The following is an 11254-nucleotide window of genomic DNA, read 5'->3' as shown; positions in this document are numbered from 1 at the left end:
CCTATACGCTAAACCCTCTGATTTCTCGTCAATGTTAAGTTGACACATAGAATTGTCGATAGCAGATGACTATCCACTGAAAGGCCAGTTTCTTACGAATCAATTTAATTGATTATAATGAACAATGTTCTTTTCCGAATTTCAGATGCCTTTTAATTCTTCCCCATACATAGACCCTAAAAGTTTGAAAACCACAGTCTACTTATAAAAGACTGACTAAAGCATAGTGAGTCCTCTCTATTCATTCTCTGATCCATTCTGCTGTTTAAATACCCAGTGCATAGCACTTTGTTAGGGCTGCCCTCACAAACTAATAGAGTAAGCTAATTTTTCATAACACCATGGATAAACCTTTTTTAAATTAAAAAAAAAAAGATTTTATTTCTAAGTAATCTCTATACCCAACATGGGGCTGGAATTTACAACCCCAAGGTCAAGAGCGGCATACTTTACCAACTGAGTCAACCAGGTGCCCCTGGATAAACTTTTTTTTTTTTTTAAGATTTTATTTGACAGAGAGAAAGAGAGCACAACAGGGGGAGCAGGAGAGGGAGAAGCAGGCTCCCCCTGAGCAGGGACCCCGATGCGGGGCTCTATCCCAGGACCCTGGGATCATGACCTGAGCCAGAGGCAGTTGCTTAACCAACCAAGCCACCCAGGTGCCCCTGGATACACTATTTTAACCATGTAGCTCATCCAGTGCTTCTTAGGGTTAAATTTCCCCAAATTATATGCAGGGCTTTCTTGCCAGAAAAAAGAAGACTTTCTGCCCCACTCTTTCTATTTTAAATGGGTGAATAAAATGTAATCCTTAGCAGTTAAGGAAGAGAATACTAAAAGATCTTTGGGTAGGGAGCGAGAGAAAGGAACACAAGGAGAGCACTGAGGAAAAAAATCATTTTTTATTGAATCCCCAAGGATAATTTTACACCAGTCTCTTTCCCACTGAAATCCTTCTTACTGTACATGAATTTCGGTCAGAGGTGTTGGTAACAGTATATCTAAAATATCTAAGTACTTACTGTTTTGTTTCCAAGAGTAGTGTTAAATTACTTGTGAAATAATAATTGCCCAGCTGGTTTATAATTCCCAGGAAGTAGAGACTGCACACTACACCCATCCAGTCAGTGAGCATGAACAGAGAGAGCTTATGGTTCAAGAAAAGTTTGCAAAATGTTGATGAAAAGAGAGAGTAGAAAAGAGAGAGTAGTATAAATACTCTTTATACTATTTAGATGCCCAACTTCACAAGGCACTTAAAAATTAACTTCTTCATTTCCTTTAAGTTTCTATGATTTACTTTATATATATTCATTTGAACATGTTCTATGTATAGTGTTAATGAATTTCTTTCTGGTCTCTCTGAGCGTCTATGTGCTCTACATGAAATTGGGATAATAAATGTACTGACCTCAAGCATAAGAATTGGATGGAATAATTAACACAATGTCTAGCATTTAGTTAAAGCTTGGTAAGCACAAGCTATGATTACAAGAATTATCATTGGGGCCTAATAATGCTTTAAACTCTGTAAGTTGATACTCTTACTACCCTTTTATTTTTTTATTTTTTAAAGGTTTTATTTATTTATGAGAGAGAGAGATAGTGAGAGAGGGAACATAAGCACAGGGGAGCTGGAGAGGGAGAAGCAGGCTCCCCGCTGAGCAGGGAGTTGACATGATGCAACATGGGGCTCAATCCTAGGACGCTGGGATCATGACCTGGCCCAAGGCAGATGATGACCAACTGAGCCACCCACGTGCCCCTCTTACTACCCTTTTATCACCATTTTCAGCTTTTTCTACCCTTTCCAAAATTTGATTGTGAAACTAGACAGAATATTAACTTGTTTTCAAATTCAGCCTTTATGCCTTGTATTAACAAATAAACTTGCCAATCTTCAGTGTTAGTGACTTCATTCCTCTCCAGTTGCATGTATATACTATGATTTTCCTGCAGAAGGATATAGTGAGGGAGGTCCTGAAAAATCTAAATATCAGTGGAAAGCAGAATCTCAAAAGTAATGAAATCCAATTCCCAAAACTTCTTTTTGTTGGGATAAAGGGGTACTAGGACTGGAACAATTTTTTTTTAATTTAGTGCCCAAACTGGAAATAGTTTTGTCCTTCAAAAGAAAGGAGGATACTGTGATGTGTTTATAAAAGACTACCACTCAGCAAGGCGAAAGGGATAAGCTATGATACACTCCATGATCTATCTCGAAAAACATTACGCTGAGTGAAAAACCTGGACACGAAAGAGTGTGTCATGGGCACAATATGAAGATGCACACAAGACTTTTGTCTTTCTACAGTGTCAGTTTTATTGAATCATAAAGCAAGGTTGACGTAATTTATGAAACAGGTGCCGGATTCCAAACTCAATGACATTTCACCACCTGGTTGAACTTGGCTTCTTACACAGCGCACAGAGCAGAACGTAAGACAGACCACACAACAAATAAGATAACAGAAGGGTGCAGGAAGTCAACGACCCAAACTCTGAAGTCAGTCTGTGGGCACATGGTTGAGATAAGGCCTTGGTCCCCACCGGGTCAGCTCTGGGCACTTCCTGCTTATTATGTCCAAGCAGTGAAGGAGATCAGCTGGGCAGAGCCTTCCGGGCCAGCTGCCTTTTTCAAGTGGGCAGACATGAGGTCATGTCTGAAGAGTCCGACAGTTTGCTGCAAAATCCCTCCCCTTTTTAAAAGGATTTAATCAGTCTCAGGCCCCTGCAGACCTCCACTGGTTCTACTTGTTATTGGTTCTGGGGTGTCAGCTGACACGGGTCCCAGCGATATCGCCTAGCTACAGTACCTTTCACTGCTCGTTTTCTCTGCTTGACGCAGGCCCCTGCTTGACATGAGTGATAATCTTGTTCGCTACAGAGTGCACACTGTATAACTGAATTAAATGAAGTCTTAGCACAGGCATAACTCATCTGTGGTGAAGAAATCAGACCAAGAGGTGGGAGTCACTGGGGAGGGGCATGAGAAATTTTTCTGGGGTGGTGGAAATGTTCTCTATCTTGATTGGAGTGTTGGTTACTTGGGTGTATGCATTTGTCAATACCAAACTGTGTATTTCACTGTAGGCAAATTATATCTCAGTGGGACAATTTTTTTTTTTAAAGAAATCCAGTATCTTGGGAGGAAAAGGCGTGGGGAAGTAAGAAGACAGTTACCAACTGTGAGTGCCAGTAGTAACAGGTACATGATACATTGTTGTTATAACAGTGGCTGGTGGTTTAGTATGTAAGCAAAGAGGTGGTTTAGTATGTAAGTAAAGAGGAACGGCAGAGGAGCACTTGGGTGGCTCATTTGGTTAAGCCTCAAATTCTTGGTTTCTGCTCAGCTCAGGATCTCAGGGTTGTGAGATCAAGCCCTGGGTGGGGCTCTGTGCTCAACACAGAGTCTGCTTGTCCCTCTCCTACCCCTGTGTGTGTGTGCACTGTCTCTCAAATAAATAAGCAAAATCTTAATTAAAAAAAGAAAGAGGACTAGCAGAAAAGGTGATTAAAGAATGACACTCCTTTGAAAAAGTAAGTGTTCCCTTTACTTTAGTTAGCCTGGCTGTCATTGCTAAAGATGCCTCATATTTGATTTTTGTAGGCTGAAGCATGGACAAAATCCCCACTGTTCTTTCCTTCCCCCTCATTTGCTTCTGTTTATTATGCATCTATCATTGTAGAAACCACACAGGAGCTCTGGCCAAGCCTAACTGGGTTGCCATGGACAAGTTGTTAATCTTCTGACTTGTTTTCTTCTCTTGGTAAAATGAGGGACTTCAGGACTCTGATTCCTACCATCCTTGATGGTCGCCCTCTCGAATAGATTGGCAGGACTTTGAACTTGGCCCTGGTTAATAATGACACAATTAGTCAATAAAATCTGAAAAAAATAAAGTGCATTTACAAGGTAAACTATAAGCTGGTTGCCTAACAAAACTAGGGATCCTGACTTCCTACCGCAGGTGGCATGGTTGGCCCTTCGCCTGAAAAGGAAGCCTCATTTCTAAGGGTCTTGAGGAATCACGTTTCAGGTAGGTAGGACACAGAAAGTTATCTACTCCTTCCAGGGCGCCTGGCTGGCTCAGTCAGCAGAGTATACAACTCTTGATCCTGGGGTCATGAGTTTCAGCCCCACGTTGGGTGTAGCTATTACTTAAATAAAAGCTTAAAAAAAATAAGTTACCTATTTCTTCCTTTAGTCAAGAACATGCTCATAGCAAACCAGATATTTGAAAGTCAGTCTTTTATTCTGACTTTAAAAAGAGTAATACATACGTTTTTTAAAGAAAATTTTGAAAATGCAGGAAACCATAAAAGAGGAAAGAATCATCTTTTAATTTTTTCCACTTAGGTAATTTGTAACATTTGTGTGTGTATATTTCATCTTTTCCCCCATGTATCTATGAGATTTTAAATCTTTATTAATATTTCTATCTAGAGTACCACATATTTGATAAACATATGACCAAATATAGATCATTAACATTTGCATGTTTTTTCCCCCAAAATAATTTTTAATTACTATATTCTAGCCCAGGGGAGTCAGCAACATTTTCCTGTAAAGGGCCAAATAGTAAATATTTGGGGATTTGCGACGCACACAGTCTCTGTGACAACTACACGACTCTGCTCTGGGAGTGGGACAGCAGCGGTAGATAATACGTGGAGGGAGGGGCATGGCTATATTTCAGTAACATTTTACTTATTAAAACAACAAAAACATCAGCTTGTCATTATTTGCTGACCTCTGGATTAAGAAGAAATCCATTGTTTAGGAGTATCTTTTTTTTTTAAAGATTTTATTTATTTATTTGACAGAGAGAGACACAGAGAGAGGGAACACAAGCACGGGGAGTGGGGCAGGGAGAAACAAGCTTCCCACCACACAGGGAGCCCGATGCAGGGCTCGGTCCCAGGATGCTGGGATCATGATCTGAGCGGAAAGCAGACACTTAACTGACAGCCACCCAGGTGCCCCCATCGTTTATTTTGAAATTTATCTGAACAACATGCTGTTGTCGACACACAGTCTATGTCAGGGTTTGTTTAGTTTTGTTTTGTTTTGCTTGCCATTGTGCACAAAACTGATGTATACATCTTTATTTCAGTAGGATGAATACCGAGAAATAGAATTAGTACTAAGGTTGTTGCTACATAAAACAAAGTACGCACACACACACTTTGCCTCTCTCCTCTCAGAGATGACCTCTGTTAAGTGTGAAGTATGTCCTTTCAGACTTTTTACCCACTGTGACTCCCCCTCCCCATCAATGTCATCACACTATGCTTTTGGTTCCCTAACCCGCCCTTTCTACATGACAGTGTAATTTGAGGATCTTGCCATGTCAGTGACTATTGATTTACCTCATCCTTTTTAAACAGCTGTTGGGTATTTTATTAAATGGGTTTATTCTCTCAATACAAATTCATGGAGCACTGAGCATCATACTTTGTTCTCAGCACTGAGAATACCGTGTGAACAAAACAAAGTGCTTGCCCTCAAGGAGCTTACTTTCTAGTGCAGGAAGACAGATGAAAGAGGAACAAATGTAAAGTGTCTGTTGGTGACAAATACCATGAAGGAGATAAAGCACACTGGGATTGCTATCTTTGTGCATGTGTGTGTGTGTGTGTGTGTGTGTGTGATGGGGTGTGTGTGCTGTCTCATATGAGGGATACAGAGAAATCTCTTTTGCGTGGACAGTTGGTCACCTCATGAAAGGTTTGTAGGTATTTGGGGAAAGAGCATGCCAGACAGAGGAAGCAGCAAGTGCAAAGACCCTGAGGATGAAGTATGCTGTGAGTTTTCTAGGAACAAGGAGGTCATATGGTTGGAGTGAAGGAGGTAGAGGGGAGGGTACAAAGAGATGACATCGAAGAGGTAGACTTGTAGGGCATTGTAGATACTTTGGCTTTTATTCTGAGTAAGATAGTCAACCACTGAAGTGCTTTTGAGAAGGAATACCATCATCTGGCTTAGGGTATTTTGTTGTTGTTGTTAAGATTTTGTTTATTTATTTGAGAGAGACCGTGCGAGCGAGCATGTGAGTGGGGGGAGGAGCAGGAGGAGAGAGATAAGCATACTCTATGCGGAATGCGGAGCCTGCATGGGGCTCCATCCCACAACCTTGATATCATGAACTGAGCCCAAATCCAGAGTTGAGCACTTAACCGACTGAGCCACCCAGACGCCCTTGGCTCAGGTTTCAATAAAGTCCCTTTGGCTGCTCTGTAAAGGGCCAGAGGTGAAACCAAAACCATTAGGAAATCAATCTGGCATGTCACATTGTATTAGCCAAATCTTTCATTAATAAATGCCTAGGTTATTTCCAGTATCTTTCTATTAAAAATAGTGCTGGAATAAACATTAGGGGGGATTGTTTTTTCTTGTGGTAAAAGTTACATAAAATTTACTATTTTAATCATTTTTAAGTGGCATTAAGTACACTCCCAATAACAGTCACAGTTATGTAACTACCACTGCTATTTCCAGAATGACATCATTCCAGATGGAAACCCTTTACCATTTAATAATAACTCCTCAGCCCCCCTGGCCCTTGGTAACTTCTCTACTTTCTGTCCTTCTGAATTGCCTGTTCTAGGTAACTCCTGTAAGAAGAATCATACACTATTTGTCCTTTTGTGCCAGGCTTAGCTCACTATAAGTTTTCATGGTTCATCCATGTAATATGTGAAAATGCTATTCCTTTTAAGGGCTGAATAATATTCCATTGTGTGTATATACTACATTTTCTTTATCCATTCATTCATCAATGGACCATTGGGTTGTTTCCTCTTTGCACTATTGGTAATAAGGCTGCTATGAACATGGGTGTACAACTGTTAGTACTTGCTTTTAATTATTTTGGTTATATACCTAGGGGTGGAACTGCTGAATCATATACTAAGTTTAGATGCAACTCTTTGAGGAATCATCAAACTGTTTTCCACAGTGGCTGCACCATTTTACATCTCTATGATATCAGTGACAACAGTTCCAATTTCTCTATATCCTCACCAATAATTGTTATTTTCCTTTGTTCTTTTTCTTTTCTTAATAACCATCTTGTTTTTTCCATAGTAGCTACTCTAGTATATATATATACATATACACACACATCTAGATGTGTGTATATATGTATATACACACACACATATACACATACATACATATATATGTAAAATTTAATATATAAATTATAAATTAAAAAATATATAATTTATATATCATTTTAGACAAGTCTATATATGAAGTCTAGAAGTTGTTACAAAACTCATTTTCCTACTTGAGTCTCCTATCAAGGCTATAATTGAGAAGCCTGACCCTTCTGCAGTGACCTGGCTTTTTCCTCTTACCTTGGACACGGGCTTTCAGTCCAATGGTTCCAACCAGTTTTCTCCCCACTGGAGCCGTATATGGGTCTTACAGTTCCAGGATAATGCAGATGAAGGAAAATAATCATTCCCAGTCCAAGCTCAGAATTAAATATGTAAAGGACAAATCTCTCTTTCGGTTGATTGCATTAAAAAAAATTTCCAGACTTGTTAATTTTTTAATTCCAGTTAGTTAACATACAGTGTTATATTAGCTTCAGGTGTGCAATATTGTGATTCAACAATTCCATACACGACCAGTGTTCATCACAAGTGCATTCTTTAATCCCCATCACCTATTTAATCTATCCCAGACCCCACCCTCTGTGGGAATCATGAGTTTGACTTTTCTAATTAAGAGTCTTTTTCTTAATTTTTCTCTCTCTTTTCCCTTTGCTTGTTTTGTTTCTTAAATTCCACATAAGTGAAATCATATAGTATTTGTTTTTCTCTGACTTATCTTGCTTAGCATTATACTCTTTAGATCCATTTATGTCATTGCAAATGGCAAGATTTCATTCGTGTGTGTGTGTGTGTGTGTGTGTGTGTGTGTGTGTATCACATCTTCTTTATCCATTCATCAATTGTTGGGTACTTGAGCTGCTTCCATAATTTGGCTATTATAAATAATGCTGCAATAAATATGTGGGTAGTATCCCTTTGAATTAGGTTCTTTTATTCTTTGGGTAAATATTCAGTAGCGCAACAGGTGGATTGTAGGGTAGTTCTATTTTTAAATTTTTGAGGGGGTCGCCATAATGTTTTCCACAGTGGCTGGACCAGTTTGCATTCCCACCAATAGTGCACTAGGGTTTTTTTTCCTCCACATACTTGACAACACGTGTTGTTTCTTGTGTTGTTGATTTTAGCCATTCTGATAGGTGTGAGATGATATTTCCTTTTAGTTTTGTTTTGCATTTCCCCAATGGTAAGTGATGAACATTTTTTCATGTGTCTGTTGGCTATCTGGATATCTTCTTTGGAGAAATGTCTATTCATGTCTTTTGTTCATGTTTTAATTGTATAATTTGGGTTTTGGTATGGAGTTGCATAAATTCTTTAATATTTATGTATTTGATACACACATACACACACACACACACTCTTTAGAGGGTATTTCATTTGCAAATATCTTCTTCAATTCTGCAAGTTGCCTTTTAGTTTTGTTGATTGTTTCCTTTTCTGGGCAAAAGCTTCCTATTTTGCTGAAGTCTCAATAGTTTATTTTTGCTTTTGTTTCCCTTGCCTCAGGAGACATATCTAGAAAAAAGTTACTACAGCCAATGTCAAAAAAGGTTACTGCCTGTGTTTTAGGATGTTTATGGTTTTAGGTCTCACATTTAGGTCTTCAGCCCATTTTGAATTTATTTTTGTGTACGGTGTAAGAAAGAGGTCTAGTTTTGGAGCACCTGGATGGCTCAGTGGGTTAAAGCCTCTGCCTTCAGCTTGGGTCATGATCCCAGGATCCTGGGATCAAGCCTGGCATCCAGCTCTCTGCTCAGCAGGGAGCCTGCTTCCCCCTCTCTCTCTGCCTGCCTCTCTGCTGTCAAATAAATAAAATCTTAAAAAAAAAAGAAAAAGAAAGAGTTCTAGTTTCTTTTTTGTGCTGCTGTTCAGTTTTCCCAATACCATTTGCTGAACTAATAGTGTGTGTGTGTGTAATCTTTAGTTTTCTACATATAAGGCCTTATTACTGGTAAACAGAATTAATTTTACTTCTTCCTTTCCAATTTGCATGCTTTTTCTTTCTTTTTCTTGCCTAACTGTTCTGGCTAGAAGCTCCAACACTTATTGAGTAGAAGTGGCAAGACTGGGCATCTTTGTCTTTTTTCTGATCTTAGAGGAAAAACACCGCCTATGGTATTAACTGTGAGATTTTCATATATGGACTTTACTAGGTTGATGTAGTTTCCTTTCATTCCTAGTTTGCTGAGTGTTTTTATCTTGAAGGGGTGTTGAATTTCATCAAATGCTTTTTCTGCATCATTTGAAAGAATTGGTTTCTTTGTTTTTCTCCTTCATTCTGTTAATGTAGTAGGTTGATTTTCATGTTAAATCACTCCTGCATTCCAGAACTACATTTCTCTTGGTTTTGGCATATAATCCTTTTAATATGTTGCCAAATTCAGTTTTACTAGTATTTTGTTGGGGTTTTTGGTGTCAGCATTCATAAGGGATGTAGGTCTGAAGTTTTCTTTCCTTGTAGTGCTTTTGTCTGGATTTAGTGTCACACTCATTCTGGCCTCATAGAGTAAGTTAGGAAGTGTTCCCTTCTCTTCAATTTGCTGGAAGAGCTTGAGAAAGATTGGTGTAATTAATTAATTTTTTAAATTTCACTATTTTTTTAAAGATTTTATTTATTTATTAGACAGACAGAGATCACAAGTAGGCAGAGAGGCAGGCAGAGAGAGAGAGCGTAGGAAACAGGCTCCCTGCTGAGCAGAGAGCCCGATGCGGGGCTCGATCCCAGGACCCTGGGATCATGACCTGAGCTGAAAGCAGAGGCTTTAACCTACTGAGCCACCCAGGCACCCCTTAAATTTCATTATTATTATTATTAGACAGGGAGAAAGTGGAAAGGGGCAGAAGGAGAGAGAGAATACCAGTCCTACTGTGGAGCTTGATCTCACAACCCTGAGACCATGACCTGAACCGAAATCAAGAGTCGGATACTTGACTGAGCCACCCCGGCACCCCTCATGTTAATTCTTTAAATAACTGGCAGAATTCACCAGGGAAGCCATCTGGTCTAGGGCTTTTCTTTGTTGGAAGGTTTTTGACTACTGTTTCAGTCTCCTTATTAGTTATAGGTCTATTCAGATACTTTATGTCTTCATGATTCAGCACGGGCTGTTTTTTTGTTTCTAGAAATTTGTCCATTTCATATGGGGTACCCATTTGCAATTACTCATAGTATTGTTATAAACTTTATCTCTGTAAAATCACTAGTAATGTCCCCACTTTCATTCTTCTCGCTCTTTTCATAGTCATTTCAGCGAAACGTTTTATCAATTCTGTTGCTCTTTTCAAAGAACCAACTTTTGGTTCTGTTGATTTCTCTGTTGTTTTTCTATTCCTGTCTCTGCCCCACTCTGTTTCCTTCCACCTGCTCGCTGTGAATTGAGTTTGCTCTTCTTCCTCTAGTTCTTTAAGGTCTACAGTTCAGTTATTGATTTAAGATCTTTCTTTTATAATGCATGCATTTACAGTTATAAAATTCCCTCTTTTGCTGTATCCCATAAATTCTGGTATACTGTGTTTTCATTGTCATTTGTTTCAAGGTATTTTCAAATTTCCCTTGTGATTTCTTCTTTGACCCATTGGTTCAGAATGTCTTGGTTGGTTTCCATATTGTGAATTTTTATGTTTGAGCAATTTCATTTTAAAATAGCTCCAGCAGTGGATTTTTTATTTCTTCTGGGAAGGTTGTTGATAGCAAAGCAGCCTTTAATGACTTTTTCTACTTTTGAGTTCAACTCTCTTTAATACAACTGGATCTCAAGGCGGTTTGGGAACTGCCCCAATTCTGGTGTTCTCCCCAATATATAGGCAGGTCATGTAGAAGTCAGCTCTCTCGATTATAGTTACTGGTGAAATCTAGTAACTTTGTTGGCAGCACAACATTGTACCAAACATTGATCCCACTGTGATGAACCAGCTGTCGCTTCACATGACTAAGATAAAATGATCACTCTTAATTTCATGGTTGGGGTTGTAGGGCCAGTGTGAGCCATGGATTATTTTATTGAATGAATTATTTTTATTAGAAAATCAGAAAATAATTATTTTTTCCTAATAAAAAATAATTCCACAGTACCAATTCACCATTCATTTTTTTCTGGATGTTTCTGAATAGAAACAATTCATATGT

The sequence above is a fragment of the Martes martes genome (assembly GCF_963455335.1).
Source record: "Martes martes genome assembly, chromosome: 2".
NCBI classification, from domain to species: domain Eukaryota; kingdom Metazoa; phylum Chordata; class Mammalia; order Carnivora; family Mustelidae; genus Martes; species Martes martes.
The sequence above is the reverse complement of the archived record's forward strand: the minus strand, read 5'-3'. Positions refer to the sequence as shown.